Consider the following 16,722-nt stretch of genomic DNA (forward strand, 5'->3'; position numbering starts at 1 on the left):
CTTTTGAATCTTTTTTAAAAATTTTGGTTGTTTAAAATCCTTGTCAAATGATCCAAACATCTAATTCATCATTGTTTTTTTTACATGTTTTTTTAATGTGTTTTCTCATTCGGGTGGTTATTTTTCAGATTCTTTGTATGGTGGTTATTTGTCCACTTTTTGCTGGGCATTTGGGCTTTTATTTTAGGAAGTTCCAGACCCTATTTCATTTATTTTAGGATGCAATCACTCTGTTAGGTTTAGAGCACATGTTCTGACCTTTTTTGTTGGCTGTTTCTTATAATATTTTAATTTTCAGAGAATTTTTCATGCCATTTGGGGTGCTTAATTTATCTCATGCTAATAGTGCTCCTAATGGTTTCTACTAATGCTGCTTGAAGAGACACTGCCTGGTGTGTCCCCTAATGGGAAAAAGGAGTTTCTGGACCCAAATTGCCAAGGATAGCTTAATAGGTAGGTTATGTTTGTTTTCTTTTGTGTTTTTGGTGATGGTGAAAGCTTAATTCTTGGAGTCCCTTGGCTGCCTGATATCTCTTTGTGGGGTAGGGTCATTTTACACCTGTGATAACAGAGACTCCTTGCCCTGTGAGTGCCCTGTGAGTGCCCTGTGAGTGCCTCCTTGCCCATTATCCCCCATTGTGCAGTTTCCCTAGGAGTGGGGAGAGAGTCTCAGGCCTATCAGTTAAAGAGAGCACTTTCTATTTATCTTCAGTTATTGTTAGTGTGGTTTCCAATGCATCACCCTTGGTCTTTTTGTGGGATTCACTTTTCTGTGGATGGTACTCATTTAAAGTGGAGTAAGAATAATTCTATCAGGGTTGCCTTAGATGCTCAACTGGGAGCCACAGACCCCAGGCCTGGGTCACCTTTTCCTGTCGGGTATGGAGGTTGTAAGACACATGAACTCTACTTGTGGTTCTCTCTTGCATTATTTCCAGGGTTTATAATTGGGGATAAATAGGAACAGATCAATCTATTCTATCCTGGCTGTACTAGAAGTCCCTGTGACATATATATTTGAGGCTTATTTCTCATGGTTTTAGTAAAAAGTGATGTAAGAAGTAATCACTTTTTCCTCTAGACATTTGACATGCATTCTAACCTTGCTCTCAGAGGATCAAATAACTTCATATTCATAGTCCTATTTCCCTGTGTGAAGACTGACCAGATATTTAATTTTTCTAAGAAAATATCATCACTTTTAAAAATTCACCAGTTTCTTCATTCTTATCTTGAACTCACACACATATCAATTACCTGACCACAGTTTGATGCATTTTCTAAATCTAAGGATGTGTATTTCTCCCATTTCATGAAGTTTTTGAGAGATGATAAAAAAGTAAAGTATTTCTGTTTTCAAAAGAGATAATGTATTGATTTTATATTTGGTTTCTTTTCTCCCATTTAAAAGGAGTGATTCAGATGTATGGGCTGAAGGGCTTTAGGCATGTCACTGATAATTAAACTGAAAACAAAACCTGTAATAGTGTCTACCCATCATGTCTTTAGGATTGATATATTTAATAAAATGATATTTAAAGACATTACACACAAAACAAAAAAATAAAAAATAAAAAAACTGAGAAAAAATAATTACAAGAAAATAAATGCCCCAAGAAGCTGAATAGATCAAATAATATATATAATGAAAAACAGCACCATAACAAAAAAGAGAGATAGTGTACAAAAATATTTAAGAACAATTCATATTGTTTATAAACCACATAAGGTGTGAAGAATTGTATTTTATACCATCTTGAGAACCAGGTATGTACCTGGATTATTTGAATTCCTTCTTCAGGGAAGCCTTGTATATTTTTACCTCTTTTATTTATGCATTCAATATTTATGTCTCCAGATTCATAGATATTTATTTTATAATTTGACTTGTTTATTCTATTGTTAAAATTGGCCAAGGTTTGACCATTGGAAGATCTTTTGGTGGTTTCCACATCTTTCTGACATACCTCATTATTGTTCTGTTCTGTTTTACTTTGTTAAAGAATACTTTAAAACAAAAGTACTTGTTTTCTTTCTTGCATGTTAGGTTTATATATTTGGTGTCTCAACACTAGAATCAGACATTTCTCCAAGGAGCTGGGGTTCCTTTCATTGGAGAATGACAGTAGATATTAAGATATGAGTATGTGGTGTATGTTGCTACTAGGGAATTTAATATTCCCTGTCTCTTAAGTTTTGCTGTATTGTGTCTTCATTTTTGGTCATCTCAAAATATTTTGTAGGGATGCCTGGGTGGCTCAGTGGGTTAAGCCTCTGCCTTCGGCTCAGGTCATGATCTCAGTGTCCTGGGTCAAGCCCTGCATCAGGCTCTCTGCTCAGTGAGGAGCCTGCTTCTCTCTCTCTCTCTCCTGCCTCTCTGCCTACTTGTGATCTTGGTCTGTCAAATAAATAAATAAAATCTTTAAAAAAAAATTTTGTAATCATTTTTTTAATTTTCCTTGGCTTATTTATTATTAATGATGTGTGCTTAATTTCCTTGTATTTGTGATTATTTTTTCAAAATTTTCTTCTTACTGTTAATTTCTGATCTATTTCACTGTGTTCAGAGAATGTACTTGTTATTTTTATTTTTAACTAAATTAATTTATTGAGATTTATCTATGGCTTATGGTATCATCTTTCTTTAAGAATTATCCATATGCACATGAGAAGAATATATATGCTGTTTTTGTTAGGCGAAGTGCTCTCTACACTTGTTAGGTCTATTTAGTTTAGGGTGTTACAGTGTTATTCAAGCCTTCCATTTCCTTCTTGATCTTTAGTCTATTGATTCTCTCCATTTTGAAAGTGAAGTACTGAAGTCTATTACTGTTTTGTCTATTTTCCTCCTTATTTCTGTCAGTATTTGTTTCATGTATATTGGGACTCTATTTTTAGGTTTATATATGTATATAATTGTCATAGCTTCCTATAGGATTGATCCTTTCATCATTATACAATGTTCCTATCTTTCTTTACTACCATTTCCTTAGACTGAAGTCTACTTTGTGTAATATTATTCTAGCTTCTCCAGCTTTCTTGTGGTTGATCTTTTTATAGTGTATTTTTTACATCATTTTACTCTCAATATCTCTGAATATTTGATCTAAAGTGAGTCTCCGGGGGGGGGTGCCTGGGTGGCTAAGTCATTTGAGTGATTCCTGGTTTGGGCTTAGGTCATGATCTCATGGGTCCTGAGATCGACCCCAACCTTGGGCTCTGGGTTAAGTGGTAAGTCCTCTCTCTCTCTCCCAAATAAATAAATAAATCTTAAAGAAATAAAGTTAGTATCCTGTAAACAGCATATTTTTACAAATTCAACCTAATAAGTTGGATAGTAACCCATTAACACTTACTGTTATTGCTATAGTTACATGTGTATCTGTTGTTGGTAATATTATTTTATTTTCTTTTTTAAGGACTCAGTGGTGGTGATATCTTTTTCATTTATAATTTTGCTAAATTGTATCCTCTCTCCTTTTTTCACAAGTAAATTGAGAGTCTATTAATTTCGTTGATCCTTTCAAAGATTTTGTTTTCATTACTTTTCCGTATTTTCCTGTTTTCAATTTTACTGAATTCTGCTCCAATTTGTATTATATTTTTTCTTCTATTTGATTTAGACTTAAATTGTTGTTCTTTCTCTAGATACCTCAGGAGAATTATGTTTTCAATTTTATATATTGCTTTTTTAATAACATAGAATTTAATGCTGTATGCTTTCTTCATGATACTGCTTTTGCTGCATTTCAAAAAAAAGGATGTATTATTTTCATTTTTATTAGTATCAAAATATTTTTAAAAATCCTCTTTAAACTTCTTTGAACCCTGATTATTTATTGGTGTGTTGTTTCATTGCCAGATTTGGTGATTTTTTTCTGCTATTCATATAGTGTTTAATTCAATTTTGATTTGAAAAAGTTCTTTGTATGATTTCTACTTTCTTTATAAGTGTTGAAGTGGGTTTTATGGTTCACAATGAAATTTTGTGAATATTCTATTTGAGCTTGAGAAAAATGTATATTATACCTTTGGTGGATGTGTTGGGTGTTATTATAGTTGTAAATATCAGCTTAAAGTTGACCAATAGTGCTATTCATGTCATCTATATTTCTACTGATTTTCTACCTGCTTTGTATTTTAACAACTGAAAGAAGTGTGTTCAAATCTCTGATTATTAGTTTTCTCTATTTTTCCTATTAGTTCTATTGGTTTCTCCCGGTTACTGCCTCTTCTGTTTTGACATTCTCTTTTACACATTTAGGATTACTATTTTTTTTCTTGTTGTTGTTGTTATTTTGTGAGGTTTTTAGTATTTTTTTTCTTTTTGTTTTCTTTTTCTTTTTGTTTCATCAAGTAATTGTCCCTTTATCTTATGCAATTCTCATATTTATCCCTGATAATGTCTTGATCCAAATTAAACTTTGTCTGAAATTAATACAGCTACTTCAGCTTTCCTTTGATTAGGGGTTAGTATGGCTTATCATTTTCTACCTCTTTACTTTGAACCTATCACATTCTTTTTTATTTTTAATTTGTAATTAATTAATTAACATATTTATTCTGTTTATTAACATATAATGTATCATTTGCCCCAGGGGTACAAGTCTGTGAATAGTCAGGCTTACGTACTTCACAGTACTCACTATTTCACATACCATCCCCAATGTCCATAACCCAACTGCACCCTCCATACCCCCTTCCCCCGAAGAACCCTCAGTTTGTTTTGTGAGATTAAGAGTCTTTTATAGTTTGTTTCCCTCCCAATCCCATCTTGTTTCATTTTTTCCTTCCCTACTCCCCATATCCCCTACTCTGCCTCTCAAATTCCTCAAATCATGGAGATCATATGATAATTGTCTTTCTCTGATTGATCTATTTCACTCAGCATAATACCCCTTAGTTCCATCCACATCATTGCAAATGGCAAGATTTCATTCCTTTTGGTGGCTGCATAGTACTCCATTGCATATATATATACCACATCTTCATTATCCATTCATCTGTTGATGGACATCTAGGTTCTTTCCATAGTTTGGCTATTACAGACATCACTCCTATAAACATTCAGGTGTATGTACCCCTTTGGATCACTATATTTGTATCTTTAGGGTAAATACCCAGAAGTGCAATTGCTGGGTCATAGGATAGCTCTATTTTCATTTTTTGAGGAACCTCCATGCTGTTTTCCAGATTGGCTACACCTGCTTGCATTCCCACCACCAGTGTAGGAGGGTTCCCCTTTCTCTGCATCCTCTCCAACATATGTTGTTTCCTGACTTGTTAATTTTAGCCCTTCTGACAGGTGTGAGATGGTATTTCCTTGTGATTTTGATTTGTATTTCCTTAATGCCAAGTGTTATGGAGCACTTTTTCATGAGCCTGTTTGTCATCTGGATGTCTTCTTTGGAGAAATGTCCATTCATGTCCTCTGCCCATTTCTTGATTGGATTATTTGTTCTTTGGGTGTTGAGTTTGCTAAGCTTTTTTTAGATTTTGGATACTAGCCCTTTATCTGATATGTCGTTTGCAAATATGTTCTCCCATTCTGTCAGTTGTCTTTTGGTTTTGTTAACTGTTTTCTTTGCTGTGCAGAAGCTTTTGATCTTGATGAAGTCACAACAGTTCATTTTTGCCTTTGCTTCCCTTGCCTTTGGCGAAGCTTCTAAGAAGAAGTTGCTGTGACTGAGGTTGAAGAGAATACTGCCTGTATAATCCTCAAGGATTTTGATGGATTCCTTTCTCACATTGAGGACTTTCATCCATTTTGAGTCTCTTTTCATGTGTAGTGTAAGGAAATTGTCTAGTTTCATTCTTCTGCATGTAGCTGTCCAACTTTCCCAACACCATTTATTGAAGAGGCTGTCTTTTTTCCATTGGACATTCTCTCCTGCTTTGTTGAAGATTAGTTGACCATAGAGTTGAGGGTCTACTTCTGGGCTCTTTATTCTGTTCCATTGATCTATGTGTCTGTTTTTGTGCCAGTACCATACTGTCTTGAAGATAACAGCATTGTAATAGAGTTTGAAGTCTAAAATTGTGATGCCGCCAACATTGGCTTTCTTTTTCAACATTCCTCTGGCTATTCGAGGTCTTTTCTGGTTCCATATAAATTTTAGGATTATTTTTTCATTTCTTCAAAAAAAAGTAGATGGTATTTTGATAGGGATTGCATTAAACATGTAGATTGCTTTAGGTAGTATAGATGTTTTCACAATATTTGTTCTTCCAATGCATGAGCATGGACCATTTTTCCATTTCTTTGTGTCTTCCTCAATTTCTTTCATGAGTACTTTATAGTTTTCTGCATATAGATTCTTAGCCTCTTTGCTTAGGTTTATCCCTAGGTATCGTATGGTATTGGGGGCAATAGTAAATGGGATTGACACTTTAATTTCTCTTTCTTCGATCTTGTTGATGGTGTAAAGAAATGCAACTGATTTCTGTGCATTAATTTTGTATCCTGACACTTTACTGAATTCCTGTACAAGTTCTAGCAATTTTGGAGTGGAGTCTTTTGTATTTTCCACATAAAGGATCATATCATCTCCAAAGAGTGAGAGTTTGACTTCTTTTCTGATTTGGATGCCTTTAATTTCTTTTTGTTGTCTGATTGCTGAGGCTAGGACTTCTAGTACTATGTTGAATAGCAGCGGTGATAGTGGACACCCCTTCCATGTTCCTGACCTTAGTGGAAAAGCTCTCAGTTTTTCACCATTGAGAATGATATTCACTGTGGGTTTTTCATAGATGGCTTTGATGATATTGAGGTATGTACTCTCTATTCCTATACTTTGAAGAGTTTTGATCAAGAAAGTATGCTTTGCTTTGTCAAATTCTTTTTCAGCATACTGAGAGCATCATATGGTCCTTGTTCTTTCTTGATGTATTGTATCACATTGACTGATTTGCGAATGTTGAACCAACCCTACAGCCCTGGAATAAATCCCAATTGGTCATGGTGACTAATCCTTTAAATATACTGTTGAATCCTCTTGGTTAGTATTTTATTGAGAATTTTCACATCTGTGTTCTTCAAGGATATTGGTCTGTAATTCTCTTTTTTGATGGGTCTTTATCTGGTTTTGGGATCAAGGTAATACTTGCCTCATAAAAAGAGTCTGGCAGTTTTCCTTCCATTTCTACTTTTTGGAACAGTTTCAGAAGAATAGGTTTTAATTCTTGTTTAAATGTTTGTAGAATTCCCCTGGGAAGCCATCTGGCCCTGGGCTCTTCTTTCTTGGGAGATTTTTGATGACTGTTTCAATCCCCTTGCTGGTTATGTGTCTGTTCAAGTTTTCTATTTCTTCCTGGTTCAGTTTTGGTAATTTATATGTCCCTAGGAATGCATCCATTTATTCCAGATTGTCAAATTTGCTGGTGTATAGTTTCTCATAATATGTTCTTATAATTGTTTGTATTTCTTTGGTGTTCTTTGTGGTCTCTCTTCTATCATTCATATTATTTATTTGGGTCCTTTCTCTTTTCTTTTTGATAAGTCTGGCCAGGGGTTTATCAATTTTATTAATTCTTTCAAAGAACCAGCTCCTGGTTTCATTGATCTGTTCTATTGTTCTTTTGGTTTCTGTTTCATTGATTTCTGCTCTGATCTTTATTATTTCTCTTCTTCTGCTGGGTTTAGGCTTTCTTTGTTGTTCTTTCTCCATCTCCTTTAGGTGTAGGGTTAGGTTGTGTACTTGAGAACTTTCTCATTTTTTGAGAAAGTCTTGTATGGCTATATACTTTACTTTCAGGATCACCTTTGCTGTGTCCCACAGATTTTGAATAGTTGTGTTTTCATTATCATTTGTTTCCATGATTTTTTTTTTCAATTCTTCTTCAATTTACTGGTTGACCCATTCATTCTTTAGTAGGATGATCTATAGTGTCTATGCATTTGCATTCTTTCCAACTTTCCTCTTGTGATTAAGTTCTAGCTTCAGAGCTTTGTGGTCTGAAAATTTGCAGGGAATGATACCAATCTTTCGGTAACATTTGAGACTGATTTGTGACCCAAGATGTGATATATTCTGTAGATTGTTCTATGTGCACTAGAGAAGAATGTGTATTCTGTTGCTTTGGAATGGAATATTCTGAATGTATCTCTGTTGTCCATCTGGCCTGATGTGTCACTTAAGGCCTTTATTTCCTTCTTGATCTTTTGCTTGTATGGTCTGTCCATTTCAATGAGGGAGATATTAAAGTCCCCTACTAGTATTGTATAATTGTCGATGTGTTTCTTTGATTTTGTTATTAATTGGTTTATATAGTTTGCTGCTCCCATATTAGGGGATAGATATTTAAAATTGTTAGATCTTCTTGTTGGACAGACCCTTTGAGTAGGATATAGTGTCCTTCCTCATCTCTTATTATAGTCTTTGGCTTAAAATCTAATAATCTGATATAAGGATTGCCACCCCAGCTTTCTTCTGATGTCCATTAGCATGGTAAATTGTTTTCCACCCTCTCACTTTAAAATCTGGAGTTGTCTTCAGGTCTAAAATGAATTTCTTGCAGACAGCATATTGATGGGTTTTGTTTTTTGATCCATACTGTTACCCTGTGTCTTTAGATTGGGACATTTAGCCCATTTACATTCAGGGTAATGATTGAAAGATATGAATTTAGTGCCATTGTATTGCCTGTAAGGAGACTGTTACTATATATTGTCTCTGTTCCTTTCTGGTCTACTACTTTTAGGCTCTCTCCTTGCTTAGAGGACCCTTACAATATTTCCTGTAGGGCTAGTTTGGTGTTTGCAAATTCTTTCAGTTTTTGTTTGTCCTCGAAGCTTTTAATCTCTCCTTCTATTTTCAATGATAACCTAGCTGGATATAGTATTCATGGCTGTTTATTTTTCTATTTAGTTCTCTGAATATTTCATGCCAGTTCTTTCTGGCCTGCCAGGTTTCTGTGGATAAGACTACTGCCATTCAAATATTTATACCATTGTATGTTACAGACTTCTTGTCCTGAGCTGCTTTAAGGATTTCTTCTTTGAAACTAAGACTAGTAACTATTACTATTAGATGACAGTGTATGGGCCTATTTTTATCAATTTTGAGGAGGTTTTTCTGGGCCTCCTGGATTTTGATACTTGTTCCCTTTGCCATCTTAGGGAAAGTCTTCACTATAATTTGCCCCAATATACCTCAGCCCCCCTCCCTCTTTCTTCTTCTTCTGGAATCCCAATTATTCTAATATTGTTTCATCTTATGGTATCACTTATCTCTTGAATTCTCCCCTCGTGGTCCAGTATTTGTTTGTCTCTCTTTTGAGCAGCTTCTTTATTCTCTATCATTTGGTCTTCTATATCACTAATTCTCTCTTCTGCCTCATTTATCCTAGCAGTAAGAGCCTCCATTCTTGATTGTGCCTCATTAATTCCTTTTTTTGTTGTTGTTTGTTTCAGATTGGTTAGATTTTTGTTCTTTTATTTCTCCTGAAGGGGATTCTATTTCTCCAGACAGAGTTTCTCTAATATACTCCATGCCTTTTTCAAACCCAGCTATCACATTGAAAATCATGATTCTGAACTCTAGATCTGACATGTTACCAATGTCTGTGTTGATTAGGTTCCTAGCCATTTGTACTGCCTCTTGTTCTTTTTTTTTTTTTTTTGTAGTGAGTTTTTCCACCTTGCCATTTTATCCAGATAAGAAAATATGAAGGAGAGAATAAAATACTAAAAGGGTGGCAAAGACCCCAGAAAAATGTATGTTAATTAAGTCCAAGGAGATTCCAAACTAGAGGAAGAGAGGGAGTAAAAAGAAATTTTAAAAATCTATATATACAGATATATATTAGAATGGTGAATAGAACAGAGCCGCCCACTTGAATTTGTATTTTGGTCTCTTAGAAAAAACATCCTCCCAAAATTTTAAAGAATGAAAAACTCATATATATATATATATATGTATATATATATATATATATGTATATATATATATATATATGAGTTTTATATATATGAGTATATATACATATGAGTATATATATATATATATATATACACACACACACACAAATAAGTGTAAACCTGATTAAGGGATGAAATATGACTGTCAAAATGAAAATTAAAAATAAAATTCTAAAAAAGTAATTGATAAGATACATTGGTTGGAAAAAGAAAGAAGAAAAAAAAATGGGGGAGAGAATGTGCTCAGGCTAGAGACTAGAACAAAGCCCTGTGCTCGATTTAGGGTATATTTTGATCTATTATAAGAAATTGTATCCCAAATTTTTTTAGAAAAAATAAGTCTATAGGTATGCAAAAAATAAGGTTAAATACAGTGAAGGAGAAAATATGACTATAATAATGAAAGTTTAAACAGATTTTCTTCTCAGAAAGGCATTATTAAGATAAACTAGTTAAAAAATTTTAAAAGAGGAAAGAGGAAAAGTTAAAAAAATTAGAATAAGAAAAAAATAAAATTAAAAAAAGTTAATTTAACTTTTCAAGACTAAAGGATCATGAGGAGAAAGCCATGAATTCCATGCATTGTTTTACCCTATCTCTGGAATTCTGTTGTATCCTTGATCGGTGAGCTTGGTCTTGGCTGGATATTCTTGCTGATCTTCTGGAAGAGAGGCCTGTTGTAGTGATTATCAAATGTCTTTGCATGAGGCAGAATTGCACCACCCTTGCCAGGGCCCAGGCTAAGAAATCTACTCGAGTTTGCTCTCAGGAGTTTTTGTTCCCTGAACACTTTCCATAGAGCTCAGAAGGATGGGAATGAGAATGGCAGCCTCCCAATCTCTGGCCTGGAGGAGCTGAGAGCTTGGGGCCCCACTCTTCAGTGTGCCCTCAGAGAAAAAGGGTCAATGTCTCCTGTCCTCCTGGTATCCAGCCATGCTCTGGACTCACCCAGCCTGTGACTGAGCCTTTCTGTCTCTGATTCACAGCCTCCTTTGGAGTATCCAAACCCAGCAGATTCCTGCCTCCAGAAGAGGAAGGTGAGTCTCCCTCTATCTGCCACTTAGGGTCTCTGCTCAAAGACTGTGGCCTGACCGTACCGTGGATCATGGTTTAATGTTACCCCAAGCTGAGAGCTCACTCTTCATCTCTGTCTCTTCCCTGCTCCGATACCTGGGAGCTCGGCCACACTCAGACACCCCCGATCTTTCAGTGACTCTGCAGGTCCTGAGACCACATACTCCCTGTGAGGGCTCCACCCCTGCATAGTCTCTGGAACAATATCTCTCAAGTTCTGATTTTGCGCTCCACTGTTCTGCTGCTTACCGGGAGCTGCCCCTCCCTGTTGCCTTGGATTCACTTCTCCACAAGTCCTGCTTTTCAGAAAGTGGTCGATTTTCTTTTCTAGAATTGCTGCACTTCTTCTCTTCTATCTCCTGTTGAGTTTGTAGTGTTCAGAATGTTTTGATAACTATCTAGCTGAACTCCTGCAACCTGATGTAATTTCTGCCATTTTGCCTCTTACAAAAAATCAAACCTATTACATTCTTTATATTTAAATTTGTTTTCATTTATTCCTTTTTCTAGTGATTTCCTTCTTTTATATACATCCAAGTTACATATACATAATTTTTCTTCTGCCTGAAGTTGTTTTCAACATTTTTTTCAGAGCATGTTGAACTATAATCAATTTCCTCAGTTTTGTTTGTATAATAAAATTTTTATTTCTCCTTCACTTTGCCTATCATCTATCTATATCTACCCATCTATCATCTATCTATCTAATCATCTATCTTTTGTCATCACTTATCATCTATCTATCATCTATCATTATCTATCTGAATACATCCTTTGATGTCAAAATCTAGATTGGTAGGTTTTATTTTTTTTTTCCATTTTATTTATTTTTTCAGCATAACAGTATTCATTCTTTTTGCACAACACCCAGTGCTCCATGCAAAACATGCCCTCCCCATTACCCACCACCTGTTCCCCCAACCTCCCACCCCTGACCCTTCAAAACTCTCAGGTTGTTTTTCAGAGTCCATAGTCTCTTGTGGTTCGCCTCCCCTTCCAAATTTTTTTTTTTTAATAAACATATAATGTATTTTTTTTTTGTCTCAACTTTAATGTTTTATTTCTTAAGCTAGATAGTGGGTATACAGGTGTTTATTATTTCTTATACTTTTTTGTTTATCTGAAATATATATTTTTATATCTTTTTCCACAATGGTTAATTTCAATTTCTCACTGTTGGTCGAGTCTCAGCTCAGTCATTTTTTTATATTTATTTTTATTTGTTTATTTACAGCATAACAGTGTTCATTGTTTTGGCATCACACCCAGTGCTCCATGCAGTACGTGCCCTCCCTATTACCCACCACCTGGTTCCTCAAACTCCCACCCCCCCCACCCCCCTGCCACCCCTTCATAACCCTCTGGTTGTTTTTCAGAGTCCATAGTCTCTCATGGTTCATCTCCCCTTCCAGTTTCCCTCAACTCCCTCTCCTCTCCATCTCCCCATGTCCTCCATGTTATTTGTTATGCTCCACAAATAAGTGAGACCATATGATACTTGACTCTCTCTGCTTGACTTATTTCACTCAGCATAATTTCTTCCAGTCCCGTCCATGTTGCTACAAAAGTTGGGTATTCATCCTTTCTGATGGAGGCATAATACTCCATTGTGTATATGGACCACATCTTCCTTATCCATTCATCCGTTGAAGGGCATCTTGGTTCCTTCCACAGTTTGGCGACCGTAGCCATTGCTGCAATAAACATTGGGGTACAGATGGCCCTTCTTTTCACTACATCTGTATCTTTGGTGTAAATACCCAGCAGTGCAATTGCAGGGTCATAGGGAAGCTCTATTCTTAATTTCTTCAGGAGTCTCCACACTGTTCTCCAAAGTGGCTGCACTAACTTGCATTCCCACCAACAGTGTAAGAGGGTTCCCCTTTCTCCACGTCCACTCCAACACACGTTGTTTCCTGTCTTGCTAATTTTGGCCATTCTAACTGGTGTCAGGTGGTATCTCAATGTGGTTTTCATTTGAATCTCCCTGATGGCTAGTGATGATGAACATTTTTTCATGTGTCTGATAGCCATTTGTATGTCTTCATTGGAGAAGTGTCTGTTCATATCTTCTGCCCATTTTTTGATATGATTATCTGTTTTGTGTGTGTTGAGTTTGAGAAGTTCTTTATAGATCCTGGATATCAACCTTTTGTCTGTACTGTCATTTGCAAATATCTTCTCCCATTCCGTGGGTTACCTCTTTGTTTTGTTGACTGTTTCCTTTGCTGTGCAGAAGCTTTTGATCTTGATGAAGTCCCAAAAGTTCATTTTTGCTTTTGTTTCCTTGGCCTTTGGAGACATATCTTGAAAGAAGTTGCTGTGGCTGATATCGAAGAGGTTACTGCCTATGTTCTCCTCTAGGATTCTGATAGATTCCTGTCTCATGTTGAGGTCTTTTATCCATTTCGAGTTTATCTTTGTGAACGGTGTAAGAGAATGGTCGAGTTTCATTCTTCTACATATCGCTGTCCAGTTTTCCCAGCACCATTTATTGAAGAGACTATCTTTTTTCCATTGAATATTTTTTCCTGTTTTGTCGAAGATTATTTGACCATAGAGTTGAGGGTCCATATCTGGGCTCTCCACTCTGTTCCACTGGTCTATGTGTCTGTTTTTATGCCAGTACCATGCTGTCTTGGTGATCACAGCTTTGTAGTAAAGCTTGAAATCGGGTAACGTGATGCCACCAGTTTTGTTTTTGTTTTTCAACATTTCCTTAGCAATTCGGGGTCTCTTCTGGCTCCATACAAATTTTAGGATTATTTGCTCCAGCTCTTTGAAAAATATCAGTAGAATTTTGATCGGAATGGCATTAAAAGTATAGATTGCTCTAGGCAGTATAGACATTTTAACAATGTTTATTCTTCCAATCCACGAGCATGGAACAGTCTTCCATCTTTTTGTGTCTTCTTCAATTTCTTTCATGAGTGTTCTGTAGTTCCTCGAGTACAGGTCCTTTACTTCTTTGGTTAGGTTTATGCCCAGGTATCTTATGGTTCTTGGTGCTATAGTAAATGGAATCGATTCTCTAATTTCCCTTTCTGTATTTTCATTGTTGGTGTATAAGAAAGCCACTGATTTCTGTACATTGACTTTGTATCCTGCCACGTTACTGAATTGCTGTATGAGTTCTAGTAGTTTGGGGGTGGAGTCTTTGGGGTTTTCCATATAAAGAATCATGTCATCTGCGAAGAGAGAGAGTTTGACTTCTTCCTTGCCAATTTGGATACCTTTTATTTCTCTTTGTTGTCTGATTGCCGTTGCTAGAACTTCTAATACTATGTTGAACAAGAATGGTGAGAGTGGGCATCCTTGTCGTGTTCCTGATCTCAACGGGAAGGCTGCAAGCTTTTTCCCATTGAGGATGATATTTGCTGTGGGTCTTTCATAGATAGATTTTATGAAGTTCAGGAATGTTCCCTCTATCCCTATACTTTGAAGCGTTTTCATCAGGAACGGATGCTGGATTTTGTCAAATGCTTTTTCTGCATCAATTGAGAGGACCATGTGGTTCTTCTCTCTTCTCTTATTAAAGTGTTCTATCACACTGATTGATTTGCAAATGTTGAACCAACCTTGCAACCCAGGGATGAATCCCACCTGGTCATGGTGGATAATCTTTTTAATGTGCTGCTGGATCCTGTTTGCTAGGATCTTGTTGAGAATCTTTGCATCCATATTCATCAGTGATATTGGTCTGAAATTCTCCTTTTTGGTAGGGTCTTTGCCTGGTTTGGGGATCAGGGTAATGCTGGCTTCATAAAAAGAGTCTGGAAGTTTTCCTTCTGCTTCAATTTTTTGGAACAGCTTCAGGAGAATTGGTGTTATTTCTTCTTTGAAAGTTTGGTAGAATTCCCCAGGGAATCCGTCAGGTCCTGGGCTCTTGTTTTTTGGGAGGTTTTTGATCACTGCTTCAATCTCATTACTAGATATCGGTCTATTCAGGTTGTCAATTTCTTCCTGGTTCAATTTTGGGAGTTTGTAGTTTTCCAGGAATGCATCCATTTCATCTAGGTTGCTTAGCTTATTGGCATATAACTGTTGGTAATAGTTTCTGATGATTGTTTCTATTTCCTTGGTGTTAGTTGTGATCTCTCCCTTTTCATTCATAATTTTATTAATTTGGGCTTTCTCTCTTTTCTTTTGGATTAGTGTGGCCAATGGTTTATCAATCTTATTGATTCTCTCAAAAAACCAGCTTCTAGTTTCATTGATACGTTCTACTGTATCTCTCGTTTCTACCTCATTGATCTCTGCTCTAATCTTGATTATTTCCCTTCTTGCATGTGGAGTTGGTTTGATTTGTTGTTGATTCTCCAGTTCTTTAAGGTGTAGAGACAGCTGGTGTATTCTGGATTTTTCAATGTTTTTGAGGGAGGCTTGGATGGTTATGTATTTCCCCCTTAGAAACGCCTTTGCTGTATCCCATAGGTTTTGGACCGAGGTGTCTTCATTCTCATTGGTTTCCATGAATTGTTTAAGTTCGTCTTTGATCTCCTGGTTGATCCAAACATTCTTAAGCAAGGTGGTCTTTAGCTTCCAGGTGTTTGAGTTCCTTCTGAACTTTTCCTTGTGATTGAGCTCCAGTTTCAAAGCATTGTGATCGGAGAATATGCAGGGAATAATGTCAGTCTTTTGGTATCGGTTGAGTCCTGCTTTGTGACCCAGTATGTGGTCTATTCTGGAGAAGGTTCCATGTGCACTTGAGAAGAATGAATATTCTGTTGTTTTAGGGTGGAATGTTCTGTATACGTCGATGAGGTCCATCTGGTCCAATGTTTCATTCAATGCTCTTATTTCTTTATTAATTTTCTGCTCGATGATCTGTCTATTTCTGAGAGAGACGTATTAAGATCTCCTACTAATATTGTATTCGTATCAATATGACTCTTTATTTTGATTAATAGTTTTCTTATGTAATTGGGTGCTCCCATATTGGGGGCATAGATATTCACAATTGTTAGATCGTCTAGGCGGATAGTCCCTTTAAGAATTATGTAGTTTCCTTCTGTATCTCTGACTACAGTCTTTAGTTTAAAATCTAATTTATCTGATATGAGAATTGCTACTCCGGCCTTCTTTTGAGGCCCATTGGCATGAAAGATGCTTCTCCATCCCTTCACTTTCAGTCTGGTGTATCCTTAGGTTCAAAATGGGTCTCTTGTAGACAACATATGGATGGGTCCTGTCGTTTTATCCAATCTGCAACCCTGTGTCGTTTTATGGGCGCATTTAGGCCATTCACATTGAGAGTGATTATTGAGAGATAGGTTTTTATTGACATCGTGTTGCCTTTGAAGTCTTTCTGTCTATAGATTGTTTCTATATTTCTGTTCAATGATATTCTTAGGATTTTTTCTCTCTTATAGGACCCCCCTTAATATTTCCTGCAGTGTCGGCTTGGTGGTTGCATAGTCTTTTAAGCCTTGCCGGTCTTGGAAACTCTTTATCTCTCCATCCATTTTAAATGTCAGTCTTGTTGGATAGAGTATTCTTGGTTGCATGTTCTTCTCATTTAGTACTCTGAATATATTTTGCCAGCCCTTCCTGGCTTTCCAGGTCTCTGTGGAAAGGCCTGATGTTATTCTAATGGGCTTTCCTCTGTATGTAAGAAGCTTCTTTGTCCTAGCTGCTTTTAAGAGGGTCTCTCTTGAAACAAAATTCCCCATTCTAACGATAAGGTGCCGTGAGGACTTTCGAGAATCTAAAATCTTGGGAGGAAATCT

Source organism: Meles meles, chromosome 9 (assembly GCF_922984935.1).
Source record: "Meles meles chromosome 9, mMelMel3.1 paternal haplotype, whole genome shotgun sequence".
In the NCBI taxonomy this organism is placed as follows: domain Eukaryota; kingdom Metazoa; phylum Chordata; class Mammalia; order Carnivora; family Mustelidae; genus Meles; species Meles meles.